The sequence below is a fragment of the Periplaneta americana genome, chromosome 8, assembly GCF_040183065.1.
Source record: "Periplaneta americana isolate PAMFEO1 chromosome 8, P.americana_PAMFEO1_priV1, whole genome shotgun sequence".
Lineage (NCBI taxonomy): Eukaryota > Metazoa > Arthropoda > Insecta > Blattodea > Blattidae > Periplaneta > Periplaneta americana.
In genome coordinates this window covers 62,128,260-62,155,054 of record NC_091124.1, presented here as the reverse complement: position 1 = coordinate 62,155,054, position 26,795 = coordinate 62,128,260, and the positions used below count along the sequence as shown (strand labels likewise).

At 38.1% G+C, this 26,795-nt stretch overlaps 1 protein-coding gene across 5 annotated transcripts in view; it reads right to left on the bottom strand.

The window, feature by feature from the left end:
* The window catches only part of Polr2H (DNA-directed RNA polymerases I, II, and III subunit Rpb8), a 603,575-nt gene that overhangs the window by 306,344 nt on the left and 270,436 nt on the right, over window positions 1-26,795 (bottom strand). The window contains exon 2 of one of the 5 annotated variants that reach the window (XM_069832962.1): window positions 5,440-5,496. The exons of the other annotated variants lie outside the window; for them this stretch is intronic. The gene's annotated coding sequence lies outside the window, so the exon portion shown is untranslated. The remainder of the gene's footprint in view (window positions 1-5,439; window positions 5,497-26,795) is intronic. 5 annotated transcript variants of the gene reach the window in all.

Below are 26,795 nucleotides of genomic sequence, written 5' to 3'. Positions count from 1 at the left end.
TTGTTCAATTCCGAAAAGGGGAATGGATGGCAATTGTAAATCCGATGCTGACAGGTGAGTCATCCTCCCTCAGCTCTGACAGAATCAAGTCCCATCCCCAAACGAGCACTTGATAATCCTCAAGGCCCTTCCTATATCAGCATCGTAAATCCATAATGCTTCATTCCAGTCTATTTTTAACTATTTTCTTACTTGGATATTTAACGACTTTGTATTAACTACTGGGTTATGGAATTGGTGATAGCCAGAAGATACTTGGCGAGATGAGGCCGAGGATTCGCCATACATTACCTGACATTCGCCTTACGGTTGGGGAAAACCTCGGAAAAACCCAACCAGGTAATCAGTCCAAGCGGGAATAGAACCCATGCCCGAGCGCAACTCTGGATCGGCAGGCAAGCTACGCCGGTGACTTTTAAACTATTGTAGGTAATGGATGAAATGAGAAGGTAGAGAATGTCGGTGGAATAATTGAGGGAAATGGAAAGATAAAAGTATGTACTATGAATTATAAACAGCAAATACTATTGGGAATTGTTGCGAAACGAGTAAAACATATAATCAAATACGTCTCATCTTCATGACACTTATTAATAGTTACTATGATGTATGAACATGCATAATGCATTCCAAGTATAAGCAATAAAATATTAATTCAGTTTTAAAATCGTATTTTATAACAGATAAGTTAATCGAAAATAGAAATACTTGTGAAGTTGTGTTATTAATGAGCCTTCCGAAGCAGACAACAGAAGTTAATGGCAGTGCTGTGTCTCACACAGAATTTGTAAAGAAAGCTTGTTTATGAAACCAGAAATAAAAAAAAATGATCTAATACTAAGAGAGATATGCTACTTTGTTGCATTTCACAGAATTGACAATAGATGTCGAAAGAAGTCTGCAAACGACACAAAGTCCATTTTTCATGTTTTGTAATACAGCTCCTCCACTCAGTGGACCGTCAATACCAAGTCTTAGGTATTATCAGACAGATATCAGATAGGTATCAGAATAAATAATGTTAAGCTATCATAATTTAACACGGAAAATAACTCGAATTAATTTATTATAAAAATCGATGTCACCAAAATGACAACTTTCTCATAATACAGACTTTTTTTTTAGCTCAGTTGCCAAAGCGCTGACTTACGATGACCGCGGACCCGACTCGAAAATTCGACGATGGCAGTTTATTATCTGTGGTGGATAAAGCTAACGTTCTGAGAATTTTCTGTACGGGTTCTCCCGCTTTTTCGTCTGATCACCAACACCTTATACAATTCCTCTTTCATTATCATCTACGGCTCGAAAAATAGGACACCACTTGTGTTTGCGTGGCGTGGTGGGTGTTCCCCGCGGTTTGTCTAAAGATTGCAAGATAGCAGTGGTGACTCTCATCTACATAAGAAACATCGGACGACCCTATAATTGAACTCCTGCCGGGTATATGATAACTCATATAATAGATCTGTAAGTTTCGGCAGACCAGAGGTATGATATACGGATATGAAGGCTGGAGAGAAACGCGTAGTGTGGCGGATGATGAAGCCGACTTAGCCAGAAAGCAAAGTCGGCACGCAACTCATTCCGTCACAGGTAGCTACACAAAAAGCCTATTTGTTTGAAGTGCGTAGAGATATCCCAAGTCCAACCTAATAAGGATATGTATACTTTTACTCATTATAGTCTATGTTTTGCGAATTTTGCAACAATTCGAGTTTTTCATTCATCGTACATTACTGTTTACAGTTTATTTCTTGAACTATAATTTTAAAATAATCAAATAATATCCTACGCGTCAGAGTGAGAACTACTATTGTGTTTTCTGGCTAACATACAAACGACACTTATTTATTTGTTTATCTATTTATTTATTCGGTAGAGTTAAGGCCATGAGGCCTTCTCTTCCACACTACCAGAAGTGAGAAACACAATGAAAAAATTACAAAAATAGTAATATTAATAGTCATAATTAAATATACAAATAATTTTCATGCACATTAACAAGCTTACATACAGGGTGTTTCAAAAATAGAGAAAATAATTTCAGGTATATATTCCCTATATGTAGACAATACAAAAACTTCCTTACAACCGGAAATGCTTGGTTACCGAGTTATGTATGGCCTTCAAAGCAGTGATATTTACCGGAAAGTTTTTCTTCCCGCAGGTACGTGCCGTGACACAAGATACTAACAGAGGACACCCTGACAGTTAATTCCGAGGCGAAGGAAAAATTGAGCGTTGTGTTTGGGGTTGTACTGTGCGACATATACTCAAATCAGGAGCTGGCAGAAGTGCACTTCATGTACGATAAGGCGGACGGCAATACTGCGCTGGCTCGTCGATTGTACCAGGAGAGGTATTCTGATCGATGGATAGGTAGAGGTGGCCCAATTGCTTGGCCTTCACGCTCACCTGATTTGAACCCTATCGATTTCTACTTGTGGAGTCATTTAAAATCATTGGTGTATTCGTCTCCGGTGCCTGGCATGGAATCCCTTCGGAATAAAATTGTGGCAGGTTGTGAGGAAATAAGCAATACTCCTGGAATTTGGGATCATGTTCGCAGGGCCATGAGACATCGATATTAGGCCTGTATTCAAGCAGGAGGTGGACATTTTGAACTTTGCTGTAAAGGCAACTACCTATGGAGAAAGCCATTATAGTCCTTTAAAACCAACAGCACTCGGCCAGGATTCAAGCCGAGAGTCTCGGATCCAATTATTTGTACAGTAAATACTAGACCAACTTCGACGATATACCACCACCACCATACCGTCTCACATTAACATCAACATTACCATCTTCGAGTTATATCTGAAGACAAGCACCATATTAGGCACAAGCTGTCAAAAACAAATTACAGACCTCGGACCAGAAGTCGTTAAAAGTTTGTTTGCTGGAGGCAAGAACCGGTAACGCATGCGCACGCACTGAGGTCAACAGAATTGCTAATTCGCAAACATCTTTCCCTATTGAATACAAGCACCACGCGTGTTTGGAAGTAGATATCATTGCCATTCATGTAACAGTGCGGGTTTAGTTCAATGTACGTCATAGAGAAAAACGATTAAGTCAGGGTTATTGCACCGTGTCCATCATACAGTAACATCTAACGTTTCGGACCTATGAATCGGCTCCATCTTGAGCAAGGCAAGGATCCGTTACCAAGAGATACAGTACACAACAATGCAGATAGATCCCTCTTTCCTTATATTCCATAACATTGATCACAGGACCAATATGGATCTCTAAAATGTTGGATGTAACACGGTGCAAAAACACTAGGCCACAGTGATTTATTCTTACTTTCTGTTAATATTAAAATTAATATAAATAAATACGTGTAAGCTGAAGTCTTAATACTTTCGGCAACTTCTTCTGTGGGCATAAAGTCTGGACAGAAGGGGAAGAGGAGGAACAGAAGGGGAAGAGGAGGAGAAAAGGAAGAGATGAGTACTAGGAGGAGGAGGACAGGAATAAGAGATAAGCAGGAAAAGAAAGAGATGAGGAAGAGGAAATAAGAAGGCAGCAGGAAAAAAGGAAGAGATAAAGATAAAAGAAGGGGAACAGTAAAAGCACAGTCTAGTATATACAGTCACGAAGCTTGAGTTGTGAGGGTGCTAGGAACAATAGACTGTGCCGGTACTATTTCGCATTGTCTGTAATGAGGCGATAGTAGCGATCCTAGTGGTTAGCAACTATCTATGGATGCATATTTACTACGTATTGAGCTTCGTGATTGTATATACTAGTCTGTGGTAAAAGGTAAAAAGAAAGAGAACTTAAAGAAATTAAGATGAAAGAGATGAAGATGGGGAACAGAAAGGGGAAAGGAAAGAAACGTTGAGAAAATAGGAGAAATATATGAAGAGAAAGCAAAAGATAGAGATAAGGAGGAAAAGGAAAGTAGATGAGAAATAAAAGGGAAAAAAGAAGGATGAAGAGGAAAACGAGGGAAAAGATGTAAGAGGAAAAAGGAAACAGAGTTGAGGAAAAGGCAAAAAAGAAAAGACTTGGAAAATGAAGAGAAAAGAAAGAAAGGAAGATGAGAAAGAAAAAAGAAAAATACAGGAAAGACTACGAAAATGAGGCGAAAAGAGAAGCAGATGAAGAAGAGAAAGGAAATAGATATAGATAAGGGAAAAATATGAGAAAGAAAGTGGGGAAAAAGCGAGGATGAATGGAAAATTATAGGAAAAGGGAAGAAATAAGGGGAAAAAAGAACAAACTGGAAAAAGAAAAAATGGAAAAGAACGACTTGAGTACATGAGTATCTATGAAGAAGAGAAGAGAAGAGAAGAGAAGAGAAGAGAAGAGAAGAGAAGAGAAGAGAAGAGAAGAGAAGAGAAGAGAAGAGAAGGGAAGGGAAGGGAAGGGAAGGGAAGGGAAGGGAAGGGAAGGGAAGAGAAGAGAAGAGAAGAGAAGAGAAGAGAAGAGAAGAGAAGAGAAGAGAAGAGAAGGAGGGAGGAGAGGAGAGGAGAGGAGAGGAGAGGAGAGGAGAGGAGAGGAGAGGAGCGGAGAGGAGAGGAGAGGAGAGGAGAGAAGAGAAGAGGGCAAAAATGAAAAGCAGATAGACGAAGAAGAGAAAGGAGAAAAACAAATCTGAGGAAAACGAAAAAAAAATGGAAGAAGAGTAAAATAGAGGATGGACAGAAAAATAAGAAAGAAGGAACAGAAGAAGAATAGGAGAGAAAGGAAAAACGGAAGGCAATGAGGAAATGAAGAAAAAAGAGAAAAGTTATAAAAAGGGAAGAGAAAGAAAAGGTGAGGAAAATGAGGGGAAGGAAAAAGTAGATAAAAGAGAAAGGAAAGAGATAAAGATAAGGAAAAGAGATGAGGAATAGAATGGAAAAAGAGAATGATGAAGGGGAAAATGAATGACAAGTAAGAGAAGATGAAAAAGACGAAAATGAAGAAAAAGGAAATTATAAGATAAGGACTTAGGGAAATGAAGAGAAAAGAGAATAAAATAAGGAAATGAAAAAAGAAAGGAAGAACAAAGAAAATGGGGACAAGAAAACGAAAAAAGATTAAGAGGAAGTATAAAAACAGGGAAAAAAAAGGAAAAAGAAATGGGCAAGAAAAGAGGGGAGGATAATGAAAGGGAAGAGTAGAGGAGGAAAGGATGGAATAAGCTATGTATGAGTTTGCCTTTGTATCCAGAATTTATGGACACTATAGTTATCGTAGATTGTTATTAAATTTGAAGACCGAATTATAACAATTATGGAGCAATATATTTTTTCAAGCGTAATCCCTGATAATGGGCAAAAAAGTTGAAGGTTCAATTTTAATTAATAAAAAATTAAAGACTACTCACAGACGTTTCAAAAGCAGTCTGTAATTCGATTCTATCACAAAAAAAAAAACCTACTCAACATAAGCAGTAAGAAAGCGGATGTTACTTTCAACACTTGAAAGTTTACAACATACGTGAATGCGAGAAGGGATGTGACAGAACAATCGCAGTGATGACGAGCCCCAGCTTACCTGAAACAAAGAAACAGAAATTAGAATCATGGCCAAATGAGCAAAAATTCGTAAAATCGGGGCTTGGGCTTGACTTCGCTTTTTGAGGGTTGGACCCCTTTATTAATTTGTCGTCCCTGACTTTACGGGGCTTGGGACTCCGGGTCCTGGGGATTATCTGGCTACTTGTCTGTGAATGGGACTTGCCTTTATCACAACTCAGGTAGGATGGTCCACCTGTCAGCATCATATTCACGAATGTCAACAAGCCACCTGTCGGAATTTGAGAAACATCGCACAGTGGGTTAAAGCCTCAGTATAAAGATCTGTTGCAGGTCCAGCCCTCGTAAAGCAAAGTCAAGGACAAAGAAACCCATTGACGTAAGTTGACGGGAGGATGTGAAAGGCAAATAAAATAAATCTGACTTCTGTGTTTATTTTTACAATACAGTATGATTATGTCAACAGTAAACAAAAGCTAACAGACTTCTGTGTTTACAGTAAGTTTATGTTTATACAATATTTCAAATTATTATCGTGTACTAATGTTTTCCAATTTTGTTAAGTACTTTATAAAAAGAGGGGTTTGATAAAATACGTTACAGACCGAAGTTTTTTTTTTTTTTGTGTAAAATTGGAATCTGGTGAAGACAGTCAGGGTTCCCATTTAAAAAGTTAAGTTGGCCTTAAAATCACCTTAATAGCATCCACTAAACCGAAAACTAATGCTACTGTTTCTACCCTTCAAACGAAGAAACCTTTATTCAAAACTGTTTCTCGCAAACGCGTTGTTTTCGAGATAACAAGCTGGAAATTTTGGAGAAAAAAAAAAGGATATTACATAACTTATTTAACGGTAACTTGGGACTAGAATTCTATGTAGCCTAATACAAAAACCACAAATAATATTCTAATTCGTTTGAGAATAAATTAATATGGTATGTTTCTGATTTCAAATTTACACTTATTAATTCTTCAATCATTCATTTAACCCATAGTTCCTGAGTTGGAACATAGGTACCACCTGGCGGAGGTTCCAGTACCTACAAGGTATTTAGTTACACTTATTTGCCGACAGGAAGCAGTGGGCAAGTTGTAAGCTCATCGCCTCAGACGCCACCTGCTATGTAACTAAGGTATTACTAGACGCAAGAGAGGAGAAATTTAGTCCAGAGGCTCTAATAATTCTTTATTAAATATTATTTCATATGCATCATTGCTGCATAGACTACCTCGTACATATTAACAACGTTTATATCCGCGAAAATCTCGTCATCGATTTTTATAGCGTCACAAAACTTTCTCTTTACGCTTCGAATAATGAAGAGAAAGTAAAATTAACGTGAAGGGATGTGAATAACATTCTGTAAAAATTTGTCTTTGGAACTCTCGCTCTTCTGCACAACCACGTTTAATACGTATCGATTCTTCTACACCAGAATAGACGACAGAGAGAAACGACAAAGCAGGAGAGATTTTAGTAGACCTAATACTACTACTGTAAACATTCACAATGACATAACATATATGCGGTACACACTTCAAAGAGAGACGTTCCATTCACTGAAAGAAATGTGAAGTTAATACATCTCCTTACCGTGTATCAGGCATTAGTGTCCAGTTACGTTTTCATTCAACCTTTTATCATATCTTCCTAACAAATGCTTACTACCAAAGCTTATAAGAATCGCATGTAGAATTCTGCACATGGCTTTTCCATTCAGTTCCATATTTAATTCTCCAAGAATGACTATACATTGTGTGTAATGCCTACCCACTTCACTGGCGTGATTCGGGTTCCACATACTGCGGATAGATGACAAGACTGTGACCCATTTTCAAGTTGCACACCACTTCGGCGTGCCACGTTATGTATGATGTGTGTCTGAAGAGTTATGTCGTATACAGGGTGAGTGTTTGTGTAAGTGTAGTGTAGGAGATGGGTGAGGATGATGATGGTGAGGAAAGAGAAGAGGAAACCCGGTGCCGGCACGTAGCCAACTCCTTCGAAAAGCACCAAGGGTGCCGCCAGACTTAACGTCCCCATCCCACGGACGAACCTCTAACAACAGTAACATATGTCTTTCCTTCATATGCACTGCGGGAAGATTTGGGATTTAACCCAGGCACATTGGTGCACAATGTAGTGATTAGAAGTTGTGCACTGCCATCTCTCCTAGTCTCGAGGTAGAAACTTTACATGAAAATTTCTGACCCCACCGGGAATAGAACCCGGGCCGGCTACTCTGGAGGCAGATGCGCTACCACAGAGCTAACTCGGCAGACTTGACTATACATTGTACGCAGTTGAAATGTTCTTCGATAAAGCGCCAGAGTGACGGACAAGACAATTAGAAATCGTGGAAATCTGGAATGGAATGAAAGCTGACGAAACCTTAATACCTAGAATGCAAGGTAAACTCTATGACAGGCCAAATCGGCCCAAAGGGAGACACGTGGCAACTGAAATGTATACTGCAGAAGAAAAAGTGAGAAATTATGTTAAAAGATGTTTATACTAAGCTAAGACTTCTGGACAACAAAGGGTGTAATGGTAAGGATTATAGCACAATGGTCCATATAGTGAACCTACTTTGGCTTGTCAGTGGCGTACGAAGAATTGTCAAGGGGAGAGGGTCATTAGCAAAATTGGTTACAATTTATATTATCGGAATTTTAAATTTTGTGTATTATTATTTTACGGTATATTATTAATATTATTATATATTATATATCTATATTCAAATCTGAACTGTCAAATGCTCAAAACGTTAAACTAACGTTTTACAATGAAGTCTAACGAAAGGGTGAATACCGCTCTTAAAATGAGTTTAAAATCGACAACGCACAATATCTAACATATGCACTGCAGAACTGTCAAAAGGACCTTTACAGTATGTTTGATAACAAGTTAAATTTCATATTGTGTCGGCTCATTTTATTACAAGGTCGGCGGTAGGTCTCTCTATAAAAAAAGATAGCATTGTTATGATTCGAATGTGCTGCAGCATCAAGCACAACAATTACACTGAAGGAGGGGTAGGAGGATTATGTCGTATGTCTATGTAGATTTTGTTACTCTGATAGTGAAAAATTAGAGAAGAGAAAACTATTATGGATAATAAAAATACTCAAATCTAAATGTCACTTTTTTTTAAGTTCGGGGGATGGGGTTACACCCCTGATTGCATATGTGTTAAGGAAGAATAACAAAAGATAACCTAAAAAATGTTACCAGTTGGTCCCTCCAGGAAAAGGCAAGCGTGTTTGACCAAGTTAATCCTAGAAAGACATGATTAAGATACACTTGACGAGGACGATGCATAGGATAGAAGTCATTGGCTTTTGGGAGTGGCAAAGCGGCTGTCGGCCGTATAAGCCAACCTATCAATATACTACAGTATACGAGTATAAATAATGTATATATTTCTTTTCTTCTATGTAACCTGGCACATCCTGCTGGTTTCTGCAACAAATTCGCTACAACTCTTTTCCAGTCATAGTCACGAATCGGCCGAAACTCACTACCATGTCAACATGGATATATAGTTAGAATTTTATATACATACTTGTAAAAGTTAAAACCTGTATTACATTGCCAACTACAAGACTCTAACCACGAAATCTTCCGTTTCCACAGGCGATTTGCATGTCTGTAAAATTGTCATATGTCAGAAAGCGTTGTCTATCAAATCCTTTAACTGCAAACGTCACGTTAACTTCCAAGTGCTCTCACAAAAAACAAGGACTTAACAATTTATTTACTTAATACACTTCATACATGTGTTAATATTGTGGCCACTAATAAGGAACCGGGTTCGATTATCGGCATAAAAGTGAAAGTTTACTTTCCTAATAAACGGACTGGGTGTATATGCGTGCATATTTTGTTTGTTTTCCTTATGTTATTTTAAATCGATGGCGCTGTTACATGCTAACCACATTATCAGGGTGTCCTGCTACGTATAAAAATATCACTGTTGGTAAATTTGTAGGCTATAACCTAGATCATATATGTAACAGATAACTCCTCGCTACGTTAAAATCGGCAGCACTTTGAAGAGAACAACCGCCAGGATCGCCACCCGTCCGCCGTAAACGAACACGAGATGGCAGCACAGTCGATAATGCAATTCAAATGGGTATTATGACGTGACTCCTTATGTAACAACTAGATGGCAGCGTAGTAAACCTGACAAAAGTTGTTAACCTCAAAGCCTATAACCCCGATATATCTGTTACATATATGATCTAGGGCTAGAACAAACGCCAACGTTTTTGAAGCAAGAGAAGCTTACACGCGAGTACCTACTTATACCTGCATGTAACGAGGATGCAGTTGATGTTTTACTCAGGGTTCTCTCACTTTCCATATTAGGCAACTTTATCATTCCGTCAACATCTCTCGAATCCGTCGTCATTCCATAGCATTCCCCGAACGCCGGATAGCGACGCAAGGAAGGGCCTGGCATAGAGCGAGTCGGGTTGCCTACTCGAAACCTGGGTACTCAGGGGATCTTAGTGTAGTTAGCCGGTGTGGTTGAGAATGCACCTAGCTGAGAGATTAGCGCAATAGATCTTGAAAAATCGCAGTTCAGGGTCGTAGTGCATTGTGGAATGCCTAAGTTGACGTGATTTACACCCATTTTCAGAAATATTTTGATAAAATAGATCATGATATAAAAATTATGTGTTTATAATTTCGCTCCACCCTTGTTAAAATTACTCATTTCATAGTTATGTAACAGAACGCAGGTTACATTCACTCATTATTCTCATTAATTTGCTTAACCAATCTTAAAAATATCTTTCACTGCACTCAACCACTCGCTCAATAACTCCAACATTCCCTCGTTATCAAAAATTCATTCAGCCACTCTTCAATACCTTCACTGCACCCAACCAATCGCTCAATAACTCCAACAATTCCTCGTTAGCAAACATTCAATCAGCCGCTCTTCAATACCTTCACTGAACCCAACCACTCGCTTAATAACTCCAACAATCCCTCATTAGCAAACATTCAATCAGCCCCTCTTCAATACCTTCACTGAACCCAACCACTCGCTTAATAACTCCAACATTCCCTCGTTAGCAAACATTCAATCAGTCCCTCTTCAATACCTTCACTGCACCCAACCACTCGCTCAATAACTCCAACATTCCCTCGTTAGCAAACGTTCACTCAGCCCCTCTTCAATACCTTCACTGCATCCAACCACTCGCTCAATAACTCCAACATTGCCTCGTTAGCAAACATTCACTCAGCCGCTCTTCAATACCTCCACTGCACCCAACCACTCGCTCAATAACTCCAACATTCCCTCGTTAGCAAACATTCACTCAGCCGCTCTTCAATACCTCCACTGCACCCAACCACTTGCTTAATAACTCCAACATTCCCTCGTTAGCAAACATTCACTCAGCCCCTCTCCAATACCTTCACTGCACCCAACCACTCGCTCAATAACTCCAACATTCCCTCGTTATCAAATATTCACTTAGCCACTTTTAAATATCTTCACTGCACCCAACCACTCGCTCAATAACTCCAACATTGCCTCGTTAGCAAACATTCACTCAGCCGCTCTTCAATACCTCCACTGCACCCAACCACTCGCTCAATAACTCCAACATTCCCTCGTTAGCAAACATTCACTCAGCCCCTCTCCAATACCTTCACTGCACCCAACCACTCGCTCAATAACTCCAACATTCCCTCGTTATCAAATATTCACTTAGCCACTTTTAAATACCTCCACTGCACCCAACCACTCGCTCAATAACTCTAACATTCCCTCGTTAGCAAACATTCACTCAGCCCCTCTCCAATACCTTCACTGCACCCAACCACTCGCTCAATAACTCCAACATTCCCTCGTTATCAAATATTCACTTAGCCACTTTTAAATATCTTCACTGCACCCAACCACTCGCTCAATAACTCCAACATTGCCTCGTTAGCAAACATTCACTCAGCCGCTCTTCAATACCTCCACTGCACCCAACCACTCGCTCAATAACTCCAACATTCCCTCGTTAGCAAACATTCACTCAGCCCCTCTCCAATACCTTCACTGCACCCAACCACTCGCTCAATAACTCCAACATTCCCTCGTTATCAAATATTCACTTAGCCACTTTTAAATACCTCCACTGCACCCAACCACTCGCTCAATAACTCTAACATTCCCTCGTTAGCAAACATTCACTCAGCCCCTCTCCAATACCTTCACTGCACCCAACCACTCGCTCAATAACTCCAACATTCCCTCGTTATCAAATATTCACTTAGCCACTTTTAAATATCTTCACTGCACCCAACCACTCGCTCAATAACTCCAACATTGCCTCGTTAGCAAACATTCACTCAGCCGCTCTTCAATACCTCCACTGCACCCAACCACTCGCTCAATAACTCCAACATTCCCTCGTTAGCAAACATTCACTCAGCCCCTCTCCAATACCTTCACTGCACCCAACCACTCGCTCAATAACTCCAACATTCCCTCGTTATCAAATATTCACTTAGCCACTTTTAAATACCTCCACTGCACCCAACCACTCGCTCAATAACTCTAACATTCCCTCGTTAGCAAACATTCACTCAGCCCCTCTTCAATAACTTCACTGAACCCAACCAAACGCTCAGTAACTCCCAACATTCCCTCGTTAGCAAACATTCAATCAGCCCCTATTAAATACCTTCACTGCACCCAACCAATCGCTCAATAACTCCAACATTCTCTCGTTAGCAAACACTCACTCAGCCCCTCTTAAATACCTTCACTGCACCCAACCACTCGTTCAATAACTCCAACATTCCCTCGTTATCAAACGTTCACTCAGCTCCTCTTAAATACCTTCACTGCACCAAACCACTCGTTCAATAACTCCAACATTCCCTCGTTATCAAACATTCACTCAGCCCCTCCTAATTCCCTTCACTGCACCCAATCAATCGCTCAATAACTCCAACATTCCCTCGTTATCAAACATTCACTCAGCTCCTCTTAAATACCTTCACTGCACCCAACCACTCGTTCAGTAACTCCAACATTCACTCGTTATCAAATATTCATCTTATCACTCTTGAATACCTTCACTGCACCCAACCATTCGCTCAATAACTTTGACATTTTCTCATTCTCAATAATTCACTCACTCTTAATTATCTTCATTGCATTCTACCGTTCTCTCAGATCTCCTACATTGTCTCGTTGTTCTCAATAGTTCCCTGTCACTCTTACACCTTCTCTTTTCATTCACACGCTTAGGCCGATACCATACTGCATCGGACAGGACGGTTTTGTGTCGCACCGATGTTGTGACAGTGATTACACGCATTCTTATGAGGCTGCAGCATACTGCATCGACATTCGTTCTCATAAGAATGCATGTAGTCACATTGAACTGTCCGCGATAAAACCGTCCTGTCCGAGACAGAAAGTCCGATGCAGTTGCCGGCCTTAGACACACACTCCCCAGTTTTCTCTCCGATACTCCTCACTTATTAAATAATATTTATCCTCATACAGCAGTTCACTCTTTGCTCCCTCACTGAACTCATTCATTAATTCAATTCATTCAGATATCGTTCTGCATACTAATGTAACATGTAACGCTGTGCTAGTTAGCATTTCCTGAGTCAAAACACACGGATAAATAGCTTTCTTAGTCCGCTAATGGAAGCTAACGTGAATGACCGCTAGAAAATTGACCTAAGATCCATTCCATCTACCCGTACTTAATGATGGGAAACGTTACACATTAATGGGTTACTTCAAAGCAATCGCATATCAAAGGCGTCTCTGTGCGCAGAGTAACTGTCTCAGACAAAATTAGGTAACGGACGGCTAGAATAACTATGATCTCTATCATGACGTGTATGGCAGCCCAACATACTGGCTCCTTGCCGTACGCGTTCTGTTGGGTTTACGTTGAGTGACGGCATTGTTCCCCACACAATGTTACAGATATGAACAGGGTAGCCTTCAATGACGTAATATAGGCCTACCTAATGGTGCAAACATAATTACAACAGGGCTTCGAATTTTATATATATATATATATATATATATATATATATATATATATATATATATATATATATATATAGCTTAAACATCAACAATCTAAAGATCTCATATTGTTATCATTACGGAAGGGTCATCAACCATGATCAAGACAAGTTGAAGAAAGTCAAATGTATAACAAGTGTCGAAGGGCTTACTTTCATTTCATTAAGGGGAGTCTGTACTGCCATCCCATCAATGTAAAGCAGAGTAATAAAAGATAAAGACCGTAATTTTAGCCTGTTACATACAATAACACTTCAAGAATAACCCCTAAAAATTTCAAATGTGTATCTTATGTAAGTCCTGAGAAAAGTGCACCTAAATTAGATGAAATTTACATTGCTGGGATAGGCAGAACAGACTCCCCTTAATGTATGTAATATCTGACATTCTTCAATGTATCATCAAATTTAAAATCCGAATTGAAGTACAGTTTTTTTACGTAAGACCCTTGGAGATTAATTTTTAATCGGTTTATTTTACGACGCTTTATCATCTGCTATGATTACTAAATGGAATAAAAGTGATAATGCCAGTGAAATGAGCCCAGCGTCCAGCGCCGAAAGTTATGCAGTTTAAAAAAATGAAAAGCATTAACCCTTTATCTTAATAGAATATTAAAAAAAATTAAAAACATTAGTACATGGCAATACTACCTTGAAATATTGTGTCTGAGATTTATTTTGTTTACCTTTAACAAACATAAACATTATTACAATGCTTACTAAGATAAACATATTATTAAAATTCATTTTGCTTACTTTTCAAATGCATCCGCTCAACTTAATTGAATAAGTACTGGTACTAATTTCTAAATTAGTCCCGGAACTATTAATCGTTATAACTCGTCCCCTGTGATCATTCTGCTGGAAAAACCATCACCTTCATCCTAATAATGCTTACATCTTCATTAAAGGCATTTATTTTTCCAAATAAGTTAATAACGGTAAAAAAAACTAATTCATACGTTTTGAGACATGACGAATCCAAAAATGGAAAAATAAGTAACTTATACGGTGCCATTTAACTCAAACAGAGCAGTGAGGTTATAAATGAAAACATAGTTTTTTTTAACATGTTCAAAATACTCCTTTTTCCACTCCCTATAACTTTTGTACATAAAGTTTCTTCATGACATTAAAAATAGGAAACCTAAGCAGTGTTCCACACTTTTTACTCACCTTGTCTATTGAAATAAACGTTATGTAACTCAGAGCGCTGTTATAAAATACTGTAACAGAATGTTTCCTGTATGAACAGCGATAAACAAAGCTTGCCAAAGATACGTAAAAACGTTTTCATATGTTTTCTAAATAACAGATCTAAACCAAACACAGTTTAGATGTCAAAATTTTCGAAAAACTGTACTACAATTTGATACGTTCACGGTCTTCAAAGTAGGATGTGATTTTTTTCTTCTTTCACTGTGTCATAGATGCAGAAACATCCAACGTTTCAGAACCACATATCGGGTGTGGGTTCGATTATCGCTCGGGGTGATTATTTGTTTTCAAATTCTCTCTAACTGTAAGGCTAATCTCAGTTAATTCATACTGAATCCTGGTCTTCTCCTTGCTATCAGCAATTCCATCCAGTATATAACCTAGCAGGCGGTACAGCGACGTTAAATAACACATTAAAATAAAATAAAACTACTTTAGAGTTAAGCTAGTGGTTTTAGAGTATTATTGTAATTTGTGTATGTAAATTCATTATGTATTGAATCCTCCCTTGAGCATCAGCTCACTCCCTTTCAGAGTGCTAGAATTTTTGTTCCTTTTCTATGATTTTTACATTGTCTATTCTACTTCTAGCAATGATTATACTGTTTACTTTGAATCGTTATGGGTTCTGTTATTGTTTGTTTTGTATTGTCGAATATGGTTTGATAGAAATAAAATAAGTTACGGCCAGGATTATTATTATTATTATTATTATTATTATTATTATTGCGATTATTAGAGGAGCTTCGTTTATTAGGGAATATTCAGATCATATGCAACTGATGTTTTATCTCTGTAAACTGTCACAAATTACGGAAACTACGTAAACTACTTCATATAGGCCTAATCCTGGCGTCTGGCCGCGAAACCAGGTGGCCCGGGTTCGAATCCCGGTCGGGGCAAGTTACCTGGTTGAGGTTTTTTCCGGGGTTTTCCCTCAACCCAATATGAGCAAATGCTGGGTAACTATCGGTGCTGGACCCCGGACTCATTTCACCGTCATTATCTCATTCAGACGCTAAATAACCTGAGATGTTGATACAACGTCGTAAAATAACCTAATAAAATAAATTTAAAATAATCCTCCTGGCGCTACTGTTGCAGTCTCGCTTGAGTTGAACTAGTAACAACTTGTTAGTAATAAATTCTATGTTCTGTTGTTTTCTAAAACTCTTGCAGGTAATTTGATATTAGTAGATGGTTACTAAGTATGCATGTGATATACAATTTAAGGAAATGCATCATGTATTGAAGTAGTTAATTTTTATCACAAGAATTTTACGTGTTTAAGTTTTTCCGCGATCATGTAGTAGAAATTTATTTTACAAAATGAGTATAAGGGTAATATGGAATACCAGTATTTCGGTGGATGATCAGCGAACTAAGGTTTTTCGTATACATAAACCAGTATTAGCGATATGATATGATATGAATCCTGTATAAGTAACCAGTCGATAGCCGGGGCTAGTTTAGCACGCTCGTAGCGCGGTCTAGCGAAATGTCTATGAATAGCACCCTTAGAGTTACAGGCTTTTTCGACTATTTCAACTCAATTTTAATAACTTTTTTAAATAAACGCCAACATTACCACGTGAAAATTGTTGTATTCCATATTACCCGATAAATGTACATTTTTTATATTGGTCGTTATTTACGTAACATAAAATTAATTTATGCTATGCAAAACAATTAGGCCTAAAAAGAAGTAAAGCAAATCGTCATTATAATCACTAATCATAAACTTTGTGTCAATAATGTTTAGATGCCTAACAAAAACAAAAATAGTAATCTGTAACGTTCAAAGTTCCTCTATTATCATAGTTACTTAAAATCCAAGCAGCTTAGGAGAATCTGAACCCCTGAACCTGGCATCCAATGCCAACCAAAAGAGCAATCGATACAAAATACGTTCTCATTATTTCAAGGAAGAAAATATGAACGAAATGAAACTGAAATGAACCGGTTCATTACTCAGACCAGCAACAATTAAGTACAACTCGTCACGCTTTCAACTAACGAAGCGCTCCATCTCCTTTAACCGAAGATTGTAACTGCGCAATACGCAGTATCGATCCGCAGCCCTCGCAGAGGTCAACTCGCTCTCCCAGGCACAGCGTCAAGGAACAATGTTCACCTCTCGATGGAGGTATGTCAAAGAAAATTGCTCGATATTTCACAAACGCATGCTCCTACTTTTGCGCATCCACCACTGACATTTCTATATGTTATAATTAGGTCCGGAGTTCGTAAGTTGAAACTCGTTAATTTTTCTATTGTCAACATACAGTAGGTTTCATTTTCCTTCGCGTTTCACATTCCGGTAAACAAAATATGAGAATCTGAAAGACCCTACAGCACTAATTTCAAGGTCAGCATATAAAACATCCTAATACAGTTTTTAGAATATCTGTGTTATCACGTAATTTCTTCCCGTATTTTAATTTTGTTATACACAACACAGAACTGCACGCATTGTATTCTTCACCTGACATAATTAGGAACATTAAATCCAGACGTTTGAGATGGGCACGGCATGTAGCACGTATGGGCGAATCCAGAAATGCATATAGTGTGTTAGTTGGGAGACCGGAGGGAAAAAAGACCTTTAGGGAGGCCGAGACGTAGATGGGAGGATAATATTAAAATGGATTTGAGGGAGGTGGATATGATGACAGAGACTGGATTAATCTTGCACAGGATAGGGACCGCTGGCGGGCTTATGTGAGGGCGGCAATGAACCTTCGGGTTCCTTAAAAGCCATTTGTAAGTAAGTTTGTAACCAGTTTATATAATAAGTCATTATTCTCCTTTATTTTGCATCAATCTACTTCAGTGATTATAGACTGCTACATTAAAAAGAATGCTTTCCCATCATAGGACCTCGGGGTGCCGGGATGTCAAGAATTCCACCACATTAGAAAATTGACACTGAGCAGCAGTATACGTACAGTGTGTGTGTGTGTGTGTGTGTATCCAATGCCCACCCACTTCACTTGCGTGATTCGGGTTCCGCATATTGCGGATAGATGGCAGAACTTTTGACCCATTTTCTAGTTCTACACCACTTCGGCGGGTCACGCTGTACATGATGTGTATCTGTGGAGAGTTATGTCGTGTACTAGGGTGAGTGTATGTGTAAATGTTCGTGTAAATGTAATAATAATAATAATAATAATAATAATAATAATAATAATAATAATAATAATAATAATGGTTTATTTCATCTGGCAGAGTTAAGGCCATTCGGCCTTCTCTTCCACTCAACCAGTATGATAGAAAATTACTACATTATTACTATGAATATAACATAATTAATACAATGCAAAACAATACAATACTACAATACAATATAATACATAATTAATATAATACAATGACAATAATTCTTTTTATCTTCATAACACAAATAAAATAATTATGTAATAATAATAATAATAATAATAATAATAATAATAAGTCATACCTCAATTAAATTACATTATTAAACTCGATCACAATTAAAACTTCAATTTGACTGCGCCCATAACAAATCATTTAGCCTTTTCTTGAAAATGTCTTCTGAGGTATAGGATTCCATTCACGGGGGACAGTAAGAGAGGATGAATAGTGGGATGTTCTATGGGCAGGAATTACTAGGATTTGGCTCTCCTGTGACCTGGTGTTTAGATTGTGATTGGAGGATAAGTAGTGTCTAGAGATGAGTGATGGAGATGGAGATGATGATGATGAGGAAGGGAGAAGGGGAAACCCGGTGCCGGCACGTAGCCTACTCCTGTCGAGTAGCACCAAGGGGGCCGCCAGGCTTAACGTCCCCATCCGACGGACGAATCACTATAAAGTGACATATGCTTTATCTTCATTTGGGATTTAACCCAGTCATATTGGTGCACAATTTAGTGATTAGAAGTTGTGCACCGCCATCTCTGCTAGTCCCGAGGTAGAAATTTACATTAAAATTTCTGACCCGCCGGGAATCGAACCCGGGCCAGCTACTCTGGAGGCAGGCACGCTACCATAGAGCTAACTCGGTGAACTAGTATACGTATAGTATATGGATGGAATTTGTGGTGGAAAAAGCAGACGTTGCAGAGGGATTTTATCGGGGTACTTCCGTTTCCCTCTCTCATTCCACCAACACTCTCCATCTTCCCCTCATTTCATCTATCATCCGCAATAGTAAAAATAGGCTGAGGTGAAGTTTTAGGGTTAGTTCTGATGCTGATTTAGGAAGGGCTTGGGAGCCGGGCCTCTCGTCTGCTAATGGGACCTGCCTCTATCAGGGCCTGAGGCAGGATGAACTACCTGTCAGCGTCCGTTTCACGATGCTAATTCTGGAAGGGCTCGAAGCTTCGGACGCCTGCGGTTTATCAGACTACTCGTCCATGAAGTTTTTTTTAAGTTGGTTATTTAACGATGCTAGGTTATTTAGCGTCGATGAGACTGGTGATAGCGAGATGGTATTTGGCGAGATGATGCCGAGGTTTCGCCATAGGTTACCTGGCATTTACCTTACGGTTGGGGAAAACCTCGGAAAAAACCCAACCAGGTAATCGGCCCAAGCGGGATCGAACCCGCGCCCGAGCGCAACTTCATACCGGCAGACAAGTGCCTTAACCGACTGAGCCACGCCGGTGGCTACTCGTCTATGAGACAGGACCGGACTCAAACAGGAGTTGAGGCAGGATGGCCCATCTGACAGCGTCGGCTTCACGAATGCCACCCAGGCCACCTGTCGGAACGGGACAATAATTGCTGATTATGGCCAAATGGGGCAAAGCATGTGTAAGTGTACGGATCCGTTCCAAGCCAAACAGTGTAGATGTCAGTCATACGTGTTGGTAATCATCTCTGTTGAGGTTGAGTGAATCTCAGGGCCATAATTCTGCCGGAAGGATTACATAAATGAAGAAAATTCATTACGCCATAGGGAATCGAACCCGTGACCTTCAAGTTGTAGCGCGACGCTACTGGGCGCTCGACTGCGCCATTCAGGTTAAGTTTCTTCTCCTTTCTTCTCCAAGTCATCAGGCATATTTACCTGAAGAAAGAGATTTGACCCTGAAAATTTCTGTACGCATTTCAAAGAGTGTAAAATAATAATACAGTATTAGTTCGTAATGTGTTTTTAATGCATAACGAAGAATTTTCAGTGTCATTGAAGATGCACGGTTGATATATTGTTGTAATACAATTACTGTAATTTTATTATTTCCGTATGAAAAGTGTAAAATGAATTACTCGTATTTCTAGCTACGACCCACCATTTCCACTGCTATAGTGAGGATCACGTAAGAATAGTTCCTAGAAGGCTAATTTGGCCGTCTCTGCAGTATTGCCAACTAATACTAGATATCACCAAAAGAGGCTAAAATCACTATGTCATGTACTATAATAATAATAATAATAATAATAATAATAATAATAATAATAATAATAATATAGTATTAACAATAACGATGTCTCGCTTATTTACCACATCTCATCTTTATGTTGAGGAGGTGTTTTCAAAAAGGTTCAATAATTTGTGAAAGAGTATCTTTTTTCTTCTGGACCTCTCGCACTTTATGTTAGTAGTTAGTAGATTAGTATATGATCTAATATTAAAATGTATTTTATCTGTCAACATGAAACTCATTGCTTTAATTAAACAGTTTTCGGTTCACGAGACCTAATCTAAAAATGTATTTTGTTTGATCACGTGAAATGATTAATACGATTTCCGAAAACGAATGCCACTTTGAAATGTATGCTTATGAATATTTACTCCATTATTGTAATAAAAGTCTAAACACGGAAGAAATTAATTAAAATGTGAAATGGCATTTCTATCTTTTTTTTTATTTTACTAGGTTATTTTATGACGCTTTATCAACATCTAAGGTTATTTAGCGTCTGAATGAGGTGAAGGTGATAATGCCGGTGAAATGAGTCAGGGGTCCTACACCGAAAGTTACCTAGCATTTGCTGAAATTGAGTTGAGGGAAAACCCCGGAAAAAAACCTCAACCAGGTAACTTGCTCCGACCGGGAACCGAACCCGGGCCACCTGGTTTCGCGGCCAGACGCGCTAACCGTTACTCCGTTATTTATTTACACTTAGCCTGCCTAACTATAATCTTGAAATTGTAATTACAACACAAAGCAACACATACAATAACTATTATGTATTAATATTAATACTGATATTAATTAATTATTAGTGTATTCAAATTTCACTAGCTTCCAGTAATCGGCTCAGAAATCTAGAGCAATTTGAATTTTCAGAATTCAAACTACCGACAACTTGTCACTGCTGCCAACAGAACAGCTATAAAATCACTACCAGTTGTAGTATTTCTCAGTACCGAAATTCGAAACGAAGTTGGCAAAAGAAAATTCAACCTGCAAACTAGAAAATCACCATAATCCACTAGCTTATGTAGCAGGTCACTGGCCAAAAATGACTTCCTCGCCGCACTGTATCTTGAATGTTCTAGTTAAGATAGGAGTTTGGATAGTTATTTCACAATATGAAATGTTGTATCCTCGATATACAGGGGACACAATCCTTAAAAGGGATATGTAGCAATCTGATTAGGGTAAATTTACACATAAACATAAAAGGATTTAAAAAACGGACGTTAGCAAATGTTGAAATGGTCGATTCAGACATCAGAAGGCAGTGTGGCTTGGACGTCCTTGTTGCTTCCCAGTCCGTATAACGTATAACCTTGTCAAATTAAGTACATAATGGTCTTTCTTTACGTTTCGAAACTTGACGTCAGTTTGCAGTGAAACGTACAAACTAAGTTACATCAGGAAAGTGCTATCAATGCATATGCCCATGCGCAGGAAGTGCCTTTATGTCTGTATATAATATATATACACATAAAGACACAAACTTAAAGGTATACACACATACCGTTGCCTTTACTCTCTGTCATTGAAATGGGAGTCATTATGAGCATTATCAGATTTTTCTATATGAAATGTTTCTGAAGAATATTTTATGCGCTAATAAGTTCTTTCTACGTCAGAAGGCATTTACTGGTAGCCATACATTACAGGACAGGAAAAGACCACGGCCGGGCCAGTTTTATATTTCATCGTTGAATCCATTAAACTTCATCGAAAAAAAATTATAACGTCACAGATCGTTCCGATGAGTCAACGATGACTGTTGAGTTTAGAAGCGATAAGACAGAATAGGAGGGAAATTTCTATGATTTGTCATTCATTGGTACTGAGTCAGCCTATACTATACACTGAGAACATATGGACATGCGGGGATTCGGCGAAAAATTAAAAATATAATAATTATGAAATTTGCTGAAAAAATGAAAGTAGTGTAAAATTCGAGAAACAACCTTAGCCATTCAGGTAGGACAATAAATCTTCCGAGTCCACCGCTGTGGAGTAACGGTTAGCATGTCTTACTGTGGCGCTGGTTCAAATCCTGGTTGGGACAAGTTATCTGGTTGAAGTTTTTTCCGGGGTTTTCCCTTAACCCAATAAGAGTAAATGCTGGGTAACTTTCGGGGTTGGACCCTGGACTCGTTTCGCTGACATTATCACTTTCATCTCATTCACACGCTAGATAACTATATCAGTCGAAAGTAACCAATTAAATAAAAATCTTCTGCACCTCTAGATAATAAGCATTTACTAAAGTGAAATGGACAACGATGATTCCAGATTTTAAATTTCATTAGTATTATTTTTACTGCCATCTTCGAATGGAACTCTTAACAAACTAAAACAATACTTATAAACATTTTATGTTATCATAGCCTTACACAAAACTATTAAAGATTTAGATTGTACTTAGAAATTCTAAAATATGCTTCGTCATTGAAGAAATAACAATTTTTAGATAGGCTATGCTTAATACATTCGTATACCGCTTTGGAGTAGTGATCAGTGTGCCTGACTACGAAACTAACGGGCCCGGAATCGAATCATGATTGGGACAAGTTGCTTAACCGAGGTTTTCCCTCAACTCATTAAGAGCAAATGCTGGATAACATTCGAAGCCGGACCCTGAGTTCATTTCGCCGTCATTATCACGATCTTCATCCATCCTGCCTACTTCCATAATCTACTCACACGACATCCTATCATGAGGTTAATAGAATCGGACCTAATGGGTGCCCCAACCTCAGAACAGGATTTTCCATCATAATCGCCAAATAGTAGGCAAAGGCGTAAATGGATACACGTCAAAATGTGCCGCTTGAAAGAACGTAATATATTCTAGAATAGCCTATGTGCCAAATACCAGAAAGCAATAATAATTTCAATTTTTAAGAAAGGACAGACGAGAATAATCGAAGGGAAATTAGTTTATTAAAGGTATTTATTAAGCACATATTTTATTATTATTATTATTATTATTATTATTATTATTATTATTATCATCATCATCATCATCATGAGCAGCATAATGGATTAAGCATTATAAGGCTCGTTTCGGTCTCATCTTTTTAACACTGTTGAGTCCATTTTGTTTTAGGTCTACCAATATTTCTTCTACTTATTGGGTTAATTATAGTTCATCATCAGTTTTGGTATGCGGTCTGCTTCCATTCTTTGTATATGTTGTTTCCGATCGTTTCTACATTGTTTTATTCTGTTTATTAATTAAAAAATGTTTAGTCCCGTCCTTATATCTTCACTTCTTTTCCTATCCGATAAGGTGTAACCCGCAACAGATCTCAGAAATTTCATCTCTGCTGCTTCTATTCTTCTTTTTCGTCAGGATCCAAAATTCAGAACTATAAAGCAACGTTAGCACTGCCATTACTTTATAAAATTTAATTTTAGTTTTTTTTTTTCCTAATATTTTTAAGGATCTATTAAAGACACCGTATAAATAGTTGAATTTATTAATCTTGTTTCGAATATATTATTTCTTCATTTAGGAAATGTAGCACCCAACAATTTATCTGTTCAATAATTTTTCCTTTCAAGACAATTTTGGCTCTTAATGTATCTGCCCCTCTAAATGCTAAAATTTTTGTTTTGTTAATTGAGATTTATTATTATTATTATTATTATTATTATTATTATTATTATTATTATTATTATTATTATTATTATTAAAACAGTTTATCTGTTCCATAATTTTGGATCTTAATGTATCTGCTCCTCTAAATGCTAAAACTTTTGTTTTGTTAATTGAGATTTATTATTATTATTATTATTATTATTATTATTATTATTATTACTATTATTATTAAAACAATTAATCTGTTCGATAATTTTTGTTTCAAGACAATTTTGGCTCTTAATGTAGGCTATCTGCTCCTCTAAATGCTAAAACTTTTGTTTTGTTGAGATTTATTATTATTATTATTATTATTATTATTATTATTATTAAATAAAGTATTTCATTTACTGTACTAATCAAGTAATATATTTCATTGGCTGGCATAGGCTATATAGTCTTTTAGAAAGAGTAAAAACATTTACTTACACATTGATTTCACACAGTTGTTCGACTTTTGTTTGTGTTAGTGATCTAGCATTTTTAGTCATTCTGTCAATTTCTTACTTGGAAAATTCAACAAATATTTTTTTTTAGCTTTCCGTCATTGTGACAGCATTTATTTTATCTACAACGAGCCATGGGCCTTTCATACTGTCGACACAGGAGGAAACAACTGACAAGCAGTAGTGATAAAACAAAATCGATAATTTAAAACGGTAATACACTGTCTCCAAAATAAGTCTACGTTAATAATTATTCTTTTATTCAAATAGTCCAAAATAAGTCCGTGTTAATAATTGTTTTATGTAAATATTATTTTATATTAGGCAATGTTTGATGGCTCATATATGCACAAGGTACCCCAGGTTTTGTTTCATTAGAGTGACTCGGTGTGAGTGCTGTATGTGACGTGTCAAACATCGACGCAATAATCCAACTCCTGCCAGGTGTCACTTGGACTGCGGCTTCTTCAGTTCTCATTCGGAGTTCCTGCAGGTCTTAGATACACTCGATGTGAGCCCCACATGTAATACGGCAGATGTCCAGGCGGTGATCCGATTCAAGCATGTCTTGTGTGAAGTTCCTGATTGCTGTGTTAATACGCCTTCTCAATTTGGCCAACGTCGCTGGAAGTGGAGGTATTTTAAACATTGTCCTTGACGAAATACCATAGGAAAAAAATCACATACTGTGAAATCCGATGAACGGGGTGGCCATGTGCAGAAGGTGCTTCTGCGTCCGTTGCACGACCGATCCATCGACCTCGTAGGTGTTAATTTAGGTACATCCGGACCTCCATATGCCAATAAGGAGGAGCTCCGTCTTGTTGGAAAATGAATCCTTGTTCCTTCTCGTCCGTAACTTTCCTAGATCAACACCTACCAGGTCGATGGATTGGTCGTGCAACGGACGCAGACAGCACCTTCTGCACATTACCGCCCCGTTCATCGGATTTCACAGTGATATCTTTCTGTGGGGTTTCGTCAAGGCAAATATTTACATACCGCCATTTCTAGCGACGTTGGCCGAATTGAGAAGGCGTATTAACTCAGCAATCAAGAACGACACAAGACTTGCTTGAGAGGGTTTGAAAAGAATGGAATCACGCATGGACATCTGCAGTAGCCTATTACACGTGGGGCTCAAGGTCAGTATAAAACTTTAAACTTCCCTCTTTCATGTATTTATGCTCAATATTGGTGAAAATAAACCTTTGGGGAGGCCGAATCGTAGAGGAGAGGATAATATTAAAATGGACTTAAGGGAGGTGGGCCTGGATTAATCTTAGGAACCGATGCCGGACTTATGTGAGGACGGCAATGAATCTCCGGGTTTCTTAAAAGCCATAAGTAAGTAAGTATTGGTGAAAATATAGCCTTCTGAAATCGTGCAATAATTTGTAACAACGGTGTATAATCCCACAAGAAAATGAAGTTATATCAGGGGATACCGGAGACCATTTCATGAAAGAACTACCCTACTATTAATGTTTCCCATTCGTCCTATGTGTCCAACATTCTGGAAGCACGCGACTGAGATATTCAGGAACTTCACAGTGACAGCGAGAAGGTGCTCCACTTGATGGTACAGTTAATTTATTGGAATCATCATTCAATTGTGGCATTAACCACGACTGGAGTATGTGCAGATAGAATATGTCAGTCTCCATAAAAAAAAGGGGAGTCGCACAATTTGTGACGTGACATAACACAAAAGACAATCAATTTTGGTGAATCACGTTGATGTTCGATGATAGTGTATGGATTCTCAGTAGGATAAAGTTTCCTAATTCCGTGATAACCGTAATTCCGTGATACGTCTATTTCACTGAATGTCACGGGATTGGGTATCTTGCTAGGAAGTTCACCGATGTCTCAAAAGTAGGTGAAAAATGCGCGCTTTCGAGAAAGATGTCTGGTGCTATGGTCGAACGCAAAGCTTTGACTGACATTCAATTTAAGAAAAAGTATAACGGGATTAAGAGTATCATGAAATTAGGCGACTTTACCTTACCTCAAATTCGACAGTTGTGACGATACACCTTTCGACTTAAGTGGAACTACTACTATCGAATTCCAGGATGCAAAAAATATTTTTCTGCGCCATTAAACGCCATTGTTGTGTTGTTGGGGTCAACGAGGGAAACTACAATAAAAGAAAAAACAAATAAACAAACAAAACCGGAAGGACTATTCTTACACATGTCATCTGATTCATGATAGTTTATTCGCCAGGCTATGCGTTATATGTAAATAACTTACTGAAAATGTGAAACGTCAGAAACAGAGTTTATTGCTGTTAAGATGGATCTGATTGGTTTAAATTCAACGGATTCTTACACTACTACATTGATGAATAGGTGCATGAGGAAAATGTCAGTGTAATTTATTTATGGACGTGCTTCCTGCATGTTTACAATAACAAACAGAGATTAGCCTTACCCCGTCGTTATATATTCAAAGGCACGTTTCTATCTCATGGAGGGAAGGAACATGACATCAGAACCTTCACTCAACAGTCACATGTTTCCTCTATTCAGAGAAACACTTGC